Source organism: Podarcis pityusensis, assembly GCF_964106645.2.
Source record: "Podarcis pityusensis genome assembly, chromosome: 13".
Classification (NCBI taxonomy): Eukaryota; Metazoa; Chordata; class Lepidosauria; order Squamata; family Lacertidae; genus Podarcis; species Podarcis pityusensis.
Genome location: NC_138038.1, coordinates 54,123,783 through 54,136,816, shown reverse-complemented (window position 1 = coordinate 54,136,816; position 13,034 = coordinate 54,123,783). Strand labels below are relative to the sequence as shown.

Below are 13,034 nucleotides of genomic sequence, written 5' to 3'. Positions count from 1 at the left end.
AGACATGGTCAAACTTGGCCCTCCAGATGTTTTGGGGCTACAATTCCCATCATCCCTAACCACTGGTCCTGAACAGGATTTGGCCATGCCTGAACAGGATTTGACGAATCTATGGAGGAGGAGAGGACTATCTATGGCTACTAACCAGGATGGCTATGTTCTGAAGCAGGGCAAGGCCCACAAGACCTTCACAAAGCAAGCTGGCCGGGGGGTGGAATCACTTTCCTCCACACCCCCTCAGCAGCCAAGACAGCAGGACAGCCACTACCTTGAAGAGCACCTTCCCAAGTGCAGCCCAGCATTATAGGAAGATACCATAGGGAGACACACAGCAGACCTAATTGCTACTGGTGAAATAGATCCTTGACTTGCAGAACTGGCCACAGAAACGGGGAGGGGGGGGAGAGAGAGAGAGAGAAGGAGAGAGGGGGAGAAAGAAAGAGAAGGTGGATTTGTTTTTCTGTATTGTCCATGCATTCACAGGGAAGGCAATGTGCAGCGCATGATGAAGCAGGCAAGTTCCCATGCCAAGCTAGCTGAGCAAAGCTTTTTGCCGGGGCATTGCGACTCTCCCTCTACCCAGAGGCTTTCTGGCAAAGCAGGGGATATTTGATCAGCTGCCTGGACCTCAAAGAGCAGTCATGAGAGACAGGATCAGGAGGGCTTTTGCTTACAACAGGCCAAGGCAGATGGGAACGGCTTGGACAGATAAACACACACACACATACAAGAGGCAATGATCACACACGCACACCAAGGCAGTTGGGGAAACCTGTTAGAAAAGCAGCACAAGAAGTTCAAGGTAGCCGTGTTGGAAAATGAGAAACTCCAAAATCCATGTTTGGTAACCAATTTGGGCAACAGGTGGGGGAGAGAGTGGAGGCTTTCCAAGACGTTTGGGTGTAAAACTCAGCAGCCTCAGCCACAGAAGGTTACTCCAAGGTACCCGCAAGCAGAACTGAAGGAACTGCCACAGCAAGAGAGAGATAGGTGCTGCCACCCATACCTGAGACAGAGTCACACAGGGTCCAAGTCAAAGGCTATCTGGTCCAGCCTCGAGCCCAAGGGGACCAGTCTCCTCCCTTGCCACTCTGCCCAAGCAACCCAGACATCAGTGGGTGCCGAGAGGAAAAGTGGACGCCCTGCAAGAGCTGCTTCCAGCCTGAGCAACTCAAGGAAGTGAGCCAAGCCACGCAATGTAGGGGGAGAAGCAAAGGAACGGCAGCTCAGGATCACCATCCGTAAAGAAATCCAAAGAAGGGGCTATTGCACACAACCCAGGCATATAGGAAGCCACCTTAAGCAGGGTCAGACCAGCAGTCCGTCTCACTCAGTACTGACTGCACTGACTGGCAGCAGCTGCACTCCAAGGTTTCTGGAAAGAGAGAGGGGGTTCTCTCCCAGCCCTATCCGGAGATGCCATCAGAACCAGGAGCCTTCTGCATGCAAAGCGGATGTTCTACCACTGAATCAAGGCCCTTACCCTGTCCTTGGTAACTGCAGGCCCTAACATCCCATGGAAAGGGGAGGGCAAGAACTAAGGTCATATAGGACAGGGGGGACCCCTCCTCAGTTCCCAAATGCCACAATTGCAGCACCAGAGATTCTGCTCACTGGTAGAGAGTAGGCTAAATGGCTAAACGGCCTTTCCTGGAAACTGAGAACATAATTCAGAACAAAGTCAATTTCCCTAGAATTTAGCAGTCACATTCCCCGCCCCCCTAACCTCTCTCCCAAATATTCAGAGAATCATATGATCACAGAGTTGGAAGGAAGCCTGAGCACAACAGCCGTCCCTGGCTGGGCTCGAACCACCAACCTTCTGTTTAACAGCCGGGCGCACTGACCCACTGCGCCACCTGAGGGATTAGATAGCACCAAGCTGGACAGCTTCTGAACTGTTTAAACTGTGGCAGGATTCAAGGTCAGGTGGAAGGGCCCCTCTCTGAACAGACAGCCTGGAAACCTATCCACCCCTTTTAAAAAATAAAAAAATGACATTTTGTGAGGATATTAGGAGAACGTCCAAGCTTTTAAGAACATGCCATGGGCAAAGCAGGGGGCGGGGGAGCACTGCCACTATCCAAGTTCACGAATACAACACACGTTTTTCTTTGTTCAGTGTAAAGCCAAACATGAAAAAGCCAAACACTTTCCACAGCACCAGGACACAACCCACCGAGCACTGCTGCCTCCATTACCTTCTTAACAATGGATGAGTATTTGGGAAGCATTTACAATCAGCCACAGGAATGGTTTCAGGCCACAGCACGCTCCACGGATACCAGAAAATTTGCCCGACCGCTATACGAAGGGGACTCAAAGAAGTCTGTATACGTCCACCTCAGTTGACCCAAATAAGCGGTATCGTTTTACCCATCTTGTGCTCCCAAGAAGAGAACGCAACAGCCTGTCCTTCGATAGGACCCAGAGACAGAGCAACTTTGCATTCTCCCTCTTCCCCAACGCACCCCCGGATCGGGAATGTTTCTGTGTATTCGGAACATACACGAAGGACCGGTCATTCTCCTAAAAATAACTCCTGACAACAAGGGACGCGTATCTTATGCTCCCAATCTCCACCTCCCACCTTCTCGGTTGCTCGGGCATGACCTGGAACAAATGATAAACCCCACCAACAACACCCAGCATAGCCTCCACCAACATCAGGAGACTCCAGAGCGTCACACCCCTGTGGATTTGAGGGGGGGGGGGGCAGTCAGCATCATGGTATCCTTTCTGCTACTGGAACACAGGATCCTTCACTTGCCTCAGGGCAGGGTCAAGGAAGGACCAGAAAAAAAATTCCAGTGACATTTTAAACTCCCTAATTCATACATCCTACAGACTTCCCACCCCAAACAGGCATGGCCTCCAAACCCACAGAACATCTCCCGCCTACGTCAGATTAGTGTTTTCAAATCTCATTGAAAAACAGGAACAGCAAGCATGGATTGAATGTCCTCCTCCTAGTGTTTGAGGATGGTTCTGGGAATGGCCGGCACATTGGAGTGGCATTAGCACCCTATTCTGTCACAAACCACAGAGCCTAGGACTTGCCGATCAGAAGGTCGGCGGTTCGAATCCCCGCGACGGGGTGAGCTCCTGTTGCTCAGTCCCTGCTCCTGCCCACCTAGCAGTTCGAAAGCATGTCAAAGTGCAAGTAGATAAATAGGTACCACTCCAGCGGGAAGGTAAACGGCGTTTCCGTGTGCTGCTCTGGTTCGCCAGAAGCGGCTTAGTCCTGCTGGCCACATGACCCGGAAGCTGTACGCCGGCTCCCTCGGCCAGTAAAGCGAGATGAGTGCTGCAACCCCAGAGTCGGTCACAACTGGACCTAATGGTCAGGGGTCCCTTTACCTTTACCTGTCACAAACTTCACGAGGCCTCTGCAAGTGGGTAGAAGGATTATGAGAACCAACAGACCAAATGGGCCATCAAACCCAGCACCCCAAAAGCAAGACGGGAATGCTTCCCTGCCTCCATCAACCCCCACATACAAAATTAATGTAGAGCCAACACAAAAGAGTATCTAACAAAACAGGCTCTACTCCATGGAAGCTTTCTCTGATGCAATGAACCTGTGACGTTTCTCAACAAGCAGAGAGAACAGCTAACAGGCAACTTAAGCAAGTGAGCCAAGCCATAAATGGGAAGAAGCATTACTGGGGTGCTACTGCTAGCTAGCGTAACCTGGGTCTGGTTGTAGCACTCTGTTAGCTAGAGGAAGAACTTTTCCTAGCCTCCCGTTGTAAGTGGGTTTGGGGAAAAGTTCCAGGGATTGGGGGAGGACTCCCCCCACGCCTAACCCCACTGATCCCCACAATAAGAACCCACCCAATGGATTCAAAAGACAATAAAGGAGATTCCAAACATTAGGAAGAACTTTCTGACAAGTAACAGCTGTTTGACAGCGGATGGAGTCCCCTGGAAGTTGGCGGGTTCTCCTTGGCTGGAGGTTTTCAAACAGAGTTTCCGTCAGGAATCTTTAGCTGCGATTCCTGCATTGCGGTGGGGTTGGGCTAGATGGCCCTTGGGGGGTCCCTTCCCACTCTACAATTCTAGAGCCATAAGTCAGGAGTCTTGTTACAAATGTCAAAAGCAAGCCTTGAAGCCCTCGCAGGGCTCCTTTTCCGCCAAAGCAGCAAGATGAAAAGGGGAAAATAGGGGAAGTTTTCGCTGCGCACCCAACCTCCCGCTTCCCATCCTCCTGCGCTTTCCAGCTTCTCCGGATGAAAGCAGCCTCGGCTCCCCTACCCAGCCCGGACTCCAGCCGCCCTCCTGCTCCCGCTCCCCGCGCAGGAGATCCTCCTGCGTTGCAGGAATCCTTCTTGAGGGCGCCGCCGGGCACGGGCTCTCCGCCTGGCGCGCAGGAGGGGCGCCCTGGAGGGGATCCCTGCGCCCTGCGCTCCCGCTCGGCCTCCCCCGGCATTCCGATATAAGGCGCTGCCCGCCCGCCTCTGTTTCTCCCCGGGGATGCGCCACCCCCCTCACTCTCGCATCCCCCCCAGAAGCGCTCACCTTCCTGCGCAGGGGGCCCCGCCAAACTTCGCCCCTTTCCCCGCCGCTGCAACGCCCAACTTTATATAGCCTTTGGCTTTTTTCTGTTCCTTTCCCCCTCCGCCCCCGAACTTTTTCTCGCTCTTAGGGCTGCGGATGCTGCATCACTGCCGTCGCCGGGGGAAGGGAAGGGTATGGGGCGATCTTCGGGGGGGGGGCCTTCAATGGGGCGCCCTCCCCGGCCCGCAATGGTGGCGAGGTGGAGCAGCAGCAGCCGCCGCCGCCGCCGCCACAGTTGCCGGCGCCCGCCGGGCAGGGCAAAGGGGAATCGGGGAGGAGCACGCGGGAGAGGACCGGCCCGGGGAGGGAGGGGAGGGGGCCCGGGGGGAGGAGAGAGGAGACGGGCTCGGGAATGTCGCGAGACGGGAAAAAGTTTCCTGGCCCCTCCCTGGGAGGTGGGCACTTCTTAAAAGGGCAACGCGCCCTGCGCGCTTGGAGAGCCAGGGAGGATGGAGAAGGGCGCTGCTTCCCTCCGAGGCCGTCCAGGGCGCAGGGCGATGCGCGCAAGCGGGGCAGGCTCTCGCCCGGCGCCCCAAGGGGAGAGGGGCTGCATGCGCCCCCTCGGAGAAGGACGAGGAGGTGCTAGGTGCCACAAAACAATAACATTTTTTTTACTAAAAATAAAAAAAATCCTTCCAGTAGCACCTTTAAGACCAACTAAGTTAGTTCTTGGTATGAGCTTTCGTGTGCAAGCACACTTCTTCAGATACTCACGAAAGTTCGTACCAATAACAACTGGAAGGAATTTTTTTTACTATAGTTGTTATGTACATACTGATGTTCTCACCCTGGGCCAGCAGGGGGGGATACTATAGACAGTTTTCACTCAGGTCCACATATGCAAATAAGGAATTGAAAGTGATGTTCAGTGATTGGATAGTTACAGAAAATGGTTACTGTTGCATTGTAGTTGAGCTCTATATAAGCAGGCTGACTCAACCCTTCAGTTCAGTTCAGTTCTGGCCTGTGAATAAACAAGAGCTGTCTGAAGAATCACTGTGTTGTCTGATATGTTCACCCACAACTTAACACTGGCGACGAAGGTGGGATCAGTGGAATTCAGAGCACAGCCAGATGCAGCCACCCTCTGAGCTGAGCTGAATCACTGAACAGAACCAATTCAGAGCTCACCGTCTGGCTAGAGCACTGTGTTCCATCCATCGCCCACCACGTTGGCATTGGAACCATGGCTTCACTCGTGCCTCTACCGCCGTTTGCCCCAGCCTCTGAATCATGGGACTCCTACCTCGCTCGGTTTGACTGCTACCTCCAAGCAAATGAGCTGACAGGAGGGTCTGTAGAGCATGAGCTCTCAGCCTTTGTGGCCCCAAAGTGTTCAAGACGGCCCGAGCATTGGTTGCGCCTCTAGCACTCCAGGCAGCGCTGTGGGACAGGATTCGAGAGAAGCTCCTCAACCACTACGCACCAAAGCTGTGTCGTCTGATATGTTCACCCATAACTTAACAACAGTATTGCTGTTGCTCTTTCTGGATCACCCTTCCTGCAGAAACCCTAAGGTGGTGGGTAGATAATACGTATAAAACCTCTAAGAGATCGGAACATGAACGACCTTAAAACATCATAAGGCGGGCTGGGGAAACCCAGACAGATGGGCGGCGTATAAATAATAAAATTATGATTGTTATTGAGCCAAAAAATCGGCCCCTAGAACGCCATAGTATTATGCTTGACCGTTCCGAAGAACTGGCCCACTTGCTGATTTACGTGTGACAGACAAACACCACTGTCGTTATTCTGATTTCTTGCCCACCCTTCACCCAACATTGTAAGAAGGCATCCCATACTAAAACAAAATTTCAGTAAAAATAGGCAGGGTAATATTCTGTATGTGTTATAATGCAAGGCATGTGAGCTAGAGGCGGAGGAACCCTGTTGTTGGTGAGTTCGTTGGCTCAAGGAAGAGAGTTCTTGTGGGTGTTGTCCTCCCTGCACGGCTCCTGAGCATGTCTAATCCTTGTTGCATTTGACTGTTGCATCTGCTTGGCTGTTTCCAGCACCGCCTCTTCTGGGCTGAGCATCTATTGCAATGTGGTGACCTAGGGTTGCTCTTCTGCGCCTTCATCCCCTCTCCATCACTCTGTCTAAATTACAGTGGTACCTCGGGTTAAGTACTTAATTCGTTCCGGAGGTCTGTTCTTAACCTGAAACTGTTCTTAACCTGAAGCACCACTTTAGCTAATGCAGCCTCGTGCTGCCGCCGCGCCCCCGGAGCACGATTTCTGTTCTTATCCTGAAGCAAAGTTCTTAACCTGAAGCACTATTTCTGGGTTAGCAGAGTCTGTAACCTGAAGCATATGTAACCTGAAGCCTATGTAACCCGAGGTACCACTGTAACTCGCTTCTTATTTCAAATGCATAATTTATACCTAAAAATATTAGGTTTTTTTTATTAAATAAAAGCAAAACACATGTAGGCCTCTTCCTTAGAACTCTGATTCTCCTCTTGTTCCTTTGCAAGATAAAAATAAATCACCAACAACAAAAGCTATTCTCTCTCCCGCTGTCTCTCTCTCTCTCTATATATATATCACCAATGATGCATCTTTGTGCCTGCAAAGATGGGATGTGGGTAGAAGGTTAAGGACATTCATAAGGAAAAGCTCCCAATGGTGTCCCCCCCCCCAATTATCCACACGTTTCAACCTCCCACGCCTATTGTAAATTTTTATGGCAGTGTGAAACGGATAAATATACAAGGCAAGGGGAACAAAAAGGTTCATTTCCCCCCTTTGACTGCCGCACAGCTTTTATTCCAGACAACACTGCCAAGGAGACCTGCCAAAACCAGAGGAGCGGAGGGCGGGGTGGAATCCTGCCCTAACTCAGCCCACTACTGGAAAAAGCACAGCAAAGTCAGGAGGAGCACAACACAAGATTAGCTCTGCTGGATCAGGCCAAAGGGGGCCATCGAGTCATCATAGAATCATTACAGAATCATAGTTGGAAGGGACCCTGTGGGTCATCCAGTCCAACCCCCCACAATGCAGGAATGTGCAGCTGCCCCCTTACAAGGATCGATCCTGCTACCTTGGCGTTATCAGGTCCGAGGATCCTTGGGGCAGGTGGACTCCTCTTCCTACATCTCTCCAGCCGGAGAACTGTCCATTTATTTCTGCAAATCAAGCAATTACTGATCTGCAAGAGGACCTCTCCTCTTACTCCTCGACTGCTAAGCTTACTCAGGAGCCTTTGGTGTGGCTCTTTGTCAAAAAAGCTTGTGAGTGACCTTTATCTATATGCTTTTTCGGGAAGGACCTCAACAAGGAAGGCAGGGGTGTGCTGCTGTGTTAATCTGCGTAGGGCGCCATCTGCTGGAATCCATTTGCACTGCTAAGTGAGGGGGAAAGAAAGGCGGATGCCAAATGTGAGCAGCCTGAGCTTTTCAAAGGAACAAGAGTCACTGTCTACTCCTTTGTAAACCTGTTTACTGCGTTCTCACATGGGAAAGTCGACTACCACTGCTACATCACTGATTTATAAAAAGGTAAAGGGACTCCTGACCATGAGGTCCAGTCATGACCGACTCTGGGGTTGCGGCGCTCATCTCGCTTTTACCTTCCTGCCTGAGCAGTACCTATTTTATCTACTTGCACTTTGACGTGCTTTCGAACTGCTAGGTTGGCAGGAGCAGGGACCGAGCAACGGGAGCTCACCCCGTCGCGGGGATTCGAACCGCCGACCTTCTGATCGGCAAGTCCTAGGCTCTGTGGTTTAACCCACAGCGCCACTTGCGTCCCTCACTGATTTATACAAGAGCCTAATAGGCCAGGAGGCAGCAATGGCCACCAACTTGGATGATTGTAAAATATTATTAGGCAAATAAATGACTAACAGGGCCAGCCCACCTGTTAGGCCAGGTGAAGCAACTGCCTCAGGCAACAGGATTCACAGGAGCAGCAGATCCCAGTACAAGCCTTCACTCCAGCCTTGTTCCTGATGTAGATCTTCACTCACCCCTTCTTTCCTAGCAGGGAGGGGGCGCCATTTTGTGGTTCGCCTCAGGGGCCAAAATGTCTTGGGCCGGCCCTGGCTATCAATGGCCACTCTGGCCACAATGGCTATGTTCTTAGAATAAGAGAACCATAGAGCTGAAAGGGGCCGTGAAGGTCATCCAGCCCAACCCCCTGCGATGCAGGAATCTCAGTTAAAGCATCCCAGACAGGTGGCCATCCAAACTCTGCCTAAAAAACCTCCAAGGAAGAAGAACCCACCACCTTCGGAGGGAACCCGTTGCACTGCTGAACGGCTTTTACTGTCAGAAAGTTCTTCCGGATGTTGAGCTGCAATCTCCTTTCTTGTCAATTGAAGCCACAGGTTCGGGTCCTCCCCTCCAGAGCAGGAGAAAACAAGCTTGTTCCCTCTTCCATGTGATAACCCTTGAGATACCTGAAGATGGCTCTCATATCTCCTCTCAGTCTCCTCTTTTCCAGGCTGAACATCCCCAACTCCTTCAATCGTTCATCACAAGGTTCGGTTTCCAGACCCTTGATCATCTCGGTCTCCCTCCTCTGCGCCCCTTCCAGCTTGTCAACATCCTTCATAAATTGTGGCGCCCAGAACTGAACACAGGATTCTAGGTGGATCTATGACTCATCCCTCTATGAATTAAAGAAATGGTGGGCTCTCGTCTGGCCGGAGGCCTCTTGTTCTTTCTGCGCTGCCCTCGGCTACAACAATTCGCACACAAAGTGGAAACCGGCTGCTGGCTGAGGCTTGTGGGGGAAGGTTTGCGGGGGGGGGGGGGGACAAACAGTGCAGGAATCAAATCCCAGGTAATGACTACGGCCCTTGATGGGAGGAAACTGTAGGGCAGGAAACGCTCCTGTGCATTTCCTCACGGAGGTGGCCGCAGCAGGAAACAGATGGACAGGAGTTGGCACCCGCCGTGTCAGCTGGAAAATGCCATTCATTGTGGGTGCAGGCTTTGCGCTCAGATGCTAAGTCTTGTTGTTGTTGTTTAGTCGTTTAATCGTGTCCGCCTCTTCGTGACCCCCTGGACCAGAGCATGCCAGGCCCTCCTGTCTTCCACTGCCTCCCGCAGTTGGGTCAAACTCATGCTGGTAGCTTCGAGAACACTGTCCCACCATCTCGTCCCCTTCTCCTTGCGCCCTCCATCTTTCCCAACATCAGGGTCTTTTCCAGGGAGTCTTCTCTTCTCATGAGGTGGCCAAAGTACTGGAGCCTCAGCTTCAGGATCTGTCCTTCCAGTGAGCACTCAGGGCTGATTTCCTTCAGAATGGAGAGGTTGGATCTTCTTGCTGTCCATGGGACTCTCAAGAGTCTCCTCCAGCACCAGAACTCAAAAGCATCCATTCTTCGGTGATCAGCCTTCTTTATGGTCCAGCTCTCACTTCCATACATCACTACTGGGAAAACCATAGCTTTTACTATACGGACCTTTGTTGGCAAGGTGATGTCTCTACTTTTTAAGATGCTGTCTAGGTTTGTCATTGCTTTTCTCCCAAGAAGCAGGCGTCTTTTAATTTCGTGGCTGCTGTCACCATCTGCAGTGATCATGGAGCCCAAGAAAGTCAAATCTCTCACTGCCTCCATTTCTTCCCCTTCTATTTGCCAGGAGGTGATGGGCCCAGTGGCCATGATCTTCGTTTTTTTGATGTTGAGCTTCAGACCACATTTTGCGCTCTCCTCTTTCACCCTCATTAAAAGGTTCTTTAATTCCTCCTCACTTTCTGCCATCAAGGTTGTGTCATCTGCATATCTGAGGTTGTTGATATTTCTTCTGGCAATCTTAATTCCGGTTTGGGATTCATCCAGCCCAGCCTAAATCCTAGGAATGTATAATTGTACAGCTAGAAGGGTCATCTAGGTTCATCTAGTCCAACCCCCTGAAATGCAAACTGTGGGGGGGATCTTGTCCCTACACACTTGCCACTCCGGGGGGAAAACACTCCACATTTCCTAAGCATCTTCATGCAAAGCCTGAGAGCCTATTGGAGAGCCATTGTGGTATAATGGTGAGGGTCTTCAACTAGGGAGGCCAGTTTGGATCATCCTCACTCGGCCATGAAGCTCAGCCAGTCCTCATCTCAGCCTCACCTGCCTCACAAGGTTGTTGTGAGGACCAAACGGGCAGGGGAGGTCTCCCTCAAAGAATTCTGGGAGTTGTAGTTCAGTCCTCACGGAGCTGCTGTTCCCAGTCCCCTCCGACAGACTACAGTCCCCAGAATTCTCTGAGGGCGCAGGGAACGGGGTACGAATGTGCCCGAGCCCCAAATACAAAACAAAAACGCCTCCATTTCTAGGCTTCAGCCTAGAAAACTACCCATACATAATCTGAGTAATTACTTCTTCCGTTTGCCTGACCAGCAGCAATCTTGTTAGTCCCTCGTTTAGGGCTGTTTTCTCTTACATATCCGAGGAGAATAATGGCGCCCATTGTTTCCCTCATCCTCTCCGTGGCGGCCTCTGTTTCCCTCACTTTTTCCTACACATTTGAGAACAAACTGCCCCTTCCCTACTGTTTGGTAAAAGTTGCCCCTCAGCCTTTTCCCCTAACAATTTGGCCGCCACACACCCTTCTTCTTTTGTTTCTCCTCCTTCCGCTCCGGCCATTGTTTTCCCCTCTTCCTTTCCACAGCCTCCGTTTCCCTCATTTTCTCCCCATCTTCCTCTACCCCCACAACCCAAAATGTCCCCCCTCTGCTTATAATTACAGCGCATCTCGCACTGCCTGCCCAAGCTGTTCCTTCGGTCTTTTCTGAGGGAAAATATGGGGAATATTTGGCTTGAGGAAGAGCTAGCCAAGGAGAGAGGCAAAAAGAGATTTAGCTGCTGACCCACCCCACAAAGACATGCCCCACTTTCCCCCTTGAACCATGTTTTTCCTGTCATCCCCACATCCTTTAATTTCCTTATCTTTCTCACTAAGTCCCTCATGTTTCCCCCCAAAAAGCTGCCCTGTGGCAGTTTGCCTTGTTTTCTATCCCTCCCCACAGCCAGTATCCAGCGCCTTTCATTTTTCCCGCCTTTTCCCGCCTCCCTCTTTTGAGCAGCCTGAGGGAAATCTGTGAGGGAAATTGGGCCAGCACAAAATGGAGTCACCTTTGTACCTTTAGCATACTTGAGAGACATCGCCAAAAAAATATGCTTGACTCTTTCTATTTATCTATCTATCTATCTATCTATCTATGGAGTGAAAGGCCATCCTGTCAGACATTATTAGCATGAGGAGAAATATCAACGTGAAGAGACCGTAATGCAATATTTTTTTGGAAGCTGCTTCCATGAAGAAAATACTTGCCTTTAGGGATTTGTCACAGTGAGGGTGAGGGGTACCAAAAGGTTATTTGCCTTGGGCAAAGGTAACAGGCAAGAAAATGAAGCAGGATTTTATTGAAAAAGTCTTTGCTTAAAAAAAATGGCGGTGGTGGTCATGTCGTGAGGCGTCCGGTGGTTGCCTTGTTTATTGGGGTGACCTTCAACAGGATGCCCTACAATAACCGCCACCCATAATGTAATTGATCCATTGCGATAATAAATAATTCTCTAACAATAATTTCACTGAGGTATCACCAAAGGGGAACGGGGCATGTTTTATACATTGGGACAGGTCATCTTCCTATTAATAGTTCAGATTTAACATTAAATCCTCACAGGAGGAAGGTAGTAGCTATGGGTTGTTGTTGTTTTTACAAAATCTCATTTATTATTTTTTCACAAACAAAAAAAGGGCTTTACACATTTTAACATAAACCATAAGTTACTTTATCGTTTGACTTCCTGTCCTCCCCTTTCACGGTTTCCATATTTACCCTAAAATGGTGCATATTTCGCCTATACTATTAAATACATACAATTTAACCTATTTGTCTTAATAATTCACGCTGATGCTCATATTTCAAGTCCTGCTGACATTTTCATCTTGCTTTAACAGTTCTTTAAATAGTCAATAAAAGGTTTCTGGTCCTCAAGGATTTCTTTGGCATTTTGGTCTCTCGTCTTTGCTGTTAATCTTTCCAGTTCCACGTACTCCATCATTTTCAAAAGCCAATCTTCCTTTGTTGGAACCTCTCTTTCTTTCCATCCTAGGAATACCATATCTGTGCTGCTGTCGTTGTGTACAGGGTAGTAGCTATGTTATTTGGGTCGCAAAAACCATTTTATTCTGTGAACCGCCCTGAGACCCCTGGGTATAGGGTGGTATATAAATAATAATAATAATAATAATAATACCCTGCTTCCCACAGTGTATAGCAGAGCTTTCCAAACTGTGTCTTGTAGCATATAAACGATAGAATCTGCTCCCAAAAAGTGTAGCGATGGCCACCTGTTCTGACAAATTCATGGCTAATAAATAAGGCTACTAGTGGCCTCCATTGTCACAGGCCACTTTTCTTTTTCTATTATTATTATTATTATTATTACAAATAAAAATAATAAACAAATAAAAATAAAAATGTGCACACGCACACCACGAGACCATTCCATTGTAA

The 13,034-nt window shown here is 49.9% G+C and overlaps 1 protein-coding gene across 3 annotated transcripts in view; it reads right to left on the bottom strand.

Moving 5' to 3' along the window:
- KIF1C (kinesin family member 1C) overlaps nt 1-4,834 on the bottom strand; it is a 51,625-nt gene extending 46,791 nt beyond the window's left edge. The window contains exons 1-2 of one of the 3 annotated variants that reach the window (XM_080979643.1): nt 2,202-2,483; nt 1,820-1,976 (exon numbers count right to left, since the gene is read on the bottom strand). The gene's annotated coding sequence lies outside the window, so the exon portion shown is untranslated. Of the gene's footprint in view, nt 1-1,819; nt 1,977-2,201; nt 2,484-4,521 lie in introns of those variants that run through there. The other 2 variants (XM_080979641.1, XM_080979642.1) reach the window with 2 other exon arrangements.
- Nucleotides 4,835-13,034: the final 8,200 nt, after the last annotated feature.